Source organism: Ixodes scapularis, unplaced genomic scaffold, assembly GCF_016920785.2.
Source record: "Ixodes scapularis isolate PalLabHiFi unplaced genomic scaffold, ASM1692078v2 ptg001584l_1__unscaffolded, whole genome shotgun sequence".
Lineage (NCBI taxonomy): Eukaryota > Metazoa > Arthropoda > Arachnida > Ixodida > Ixodidae > Ixodes > Ixodes scapularis.
In genome coordinates, this window is record NW_024610170.1 from 78,067 (window position 1) to 80,446 (window position 2,380).

Consider the following 2,380-nt stretch of genomic DNA (forward strand, 5'->3'; position numbering starts at 1 on the left):
CATCAAGCACATAAAGATGCAAAAACATTTAGTGCATTCTAGGTTAGCCATAGTAGTATTTGTAGACAAGTTCTTCTCTTCTACACGGGAGGGAGCCACCTCACCGAGAGAGAGCACGAGTATCGCGCAAGCGGCTTGGGACCGTTGACCAATGAGAGACACACACACGGCAAGCACTGTTACCTGCCATGTCTAGGCAAGCTCGTCGAACTCGAACTCAGTTCTCGGTCTTCTCAGTTGTATTAACTAATCGTTAATAAACGCTTTCATAACATGGTGTCAGAAACGGAACACGAAAACGCTCGCACGTGAAGTCAAGACCGATGTGAGTCGCACGGCGCAAGAGTTAAGGCAAGCGAAGACCAGCAGCGCAGAAAATGGCGGAAGACAGCGGCACCGCTACTACGCAGCAGTCGGGCAGGAGTTCGAACGTCCAACTTCCCATGCCGGGAGGGGACTTCGCAAGTTTGCTGCCTCCTCCGAAGCCACTCGACATGTCCGGAGGCCTGGAGACATCCTGGAGAACATGGTGGGACGAATTTAAGTTGTTCTCAACCGCCACTGCTCTGAAGTCGCAAGACGCCGAAGTACAGGCCGCGACGTTCCTAGTCGTCATAGGGGAAGACGCCAGGCGAGTCTACAAAACGTTCACGTTCGAAAACCCAGGTGACGAACTGCGCGTTGAGAAGATAGCGGAGCTTTTTGAAAAGCATTGCAAGCCAGCTATCAACGTGAGCTATAGGGACTTTGTATTCGGCACACGGAACCAGCATGACGGCGAACGATTCGATGACTGGCTTACTGAGCTGCGCACGCTGGCGAAGCAGTGCGATTTTGGCGAGCTACACGACCGCATGTTGCGAAGTCGAATGATTCTTGGAATGACCAACAAGCGACTGCAACAACGCCTCATCAACAACGATCCAACTTTGGAACAAGTGATTCAAAAGTGCCGCATGGAGGAACGTGGAGCCCTACAGTTCAAAGATATCCAAGCTGGAGCATCGCCTGCCGTTGTACATGGACTCAAGTCCGAGACATGCCCTCAATGGGGATACTCTACGCACACAAGCGGAACATGTCCTGCCAAAGGTACGAAGTGTAAAAACTGTGGTCGGAGGGGACATTTCGCTCGAGTGTGTCGCGCGAAGAACAACTTACCGAAAAATAGAGCATCACCACGGAAGAATGTTCGCAATGTTGAACGATGCAAATCTCCAAGTTCCAGCTCCGAAGAAGAAAAGTTGGTTTGTGGTCTATCCAACAGTGTTGGTGATGAACAGTTCTGGAGAGCTGAAGTCAGAGTTGCAGGAAAGGCAGTTGACAGCAGGGTGGACACAGGAGCAAACTGTTCTGTTATGTCTGCAACGCAACTGCGACGAGTCACGAACCAGAAACCGCAAGCAGTCACTACGAAAATAGGTTCGTTCTTTGGCCATGTCAGCAAAGCGGAAGGCCGCATTATGCTGCCAGTCGCCCATGGCAACCAGAGTACCGACGTACAGTTCTACATCGTGAAACGGGAAGTACCCACAACGATAAGCGCTACCCCGTTGCGGAACGACTGAACCTGATCAAGCGAGTGGCGTCAGCGGAAAAGCACTGCAACCAGACAGTAAAAGAACATGAGGACGTCTTCCATGGACTTGGTGAAATCAAGGGTGTCAAGTATCACATGAAGCTCAAGCCAGATGCTCAGGGTGTTACGCAACAGCCACGTACAGTCCCAGTAGCCATCCGAGACCAGCTGAAAAGCCACCTGGATGACCTCGTGCTACAGAAGGTGATTGCACAAGTGACAGAACCAACAGAGTGGGTCCACCCAATCGTGGTTGTGAAAAAGAAGGACAAACTCCGACTGTGCATAGATCCACAAGAGCTCAACAAGGTTCTCATGCGAGAGAACTACTGCATGCCTACACTGGAGGACATAGCAGCACGACTGGAGGAAGCCAAGTTCTTCTCGACGCTCGACGCAGCCACGGGGCTTTGGCAGATCAAACTAGACACACCGAGTTTGTACCTCTGCACATTTGCAACACCGTTCGGGAGATACAGATTTCTCCGAATGCCTTTTGGCATATCGTCAGCTCCCGAGGTGTTCCAGAAGACTATGCACGTGGTGTTTGAAGGCCTCGACGGAGTTGAAATCATGGTCGATGACATTCTTATCTGGAGAAGGACGGAAGAGGAGCATGACCGTCGACTGCAAGCCGTGCTGCAGAGGTGTTGTGAGGTCAACCTTAGACTGAACAAAGAGAAATGCAAGTTCTCTCAAAGCCAGGTCAAGTACTTGGGACATATCTTGTCACCTGAGGGACTCTCGATTGACCCGACGAGGGTACAAGACATCCTTGCGCTCCCAAGACCATCAAATGTG

General features: G+C 51.2%; 1 pseudogene; it reads left to right on the forward strand.

The window, feature by feature from the left end:
* The first annotated feature begins 377 nt into the window (after positions 1–377).
* Positions 378–1,969, forward strand: LOC121834573 (annotated as a pseudogene).
* Positions 1,970–2,380: the final 411 nt, after the last annotated feature.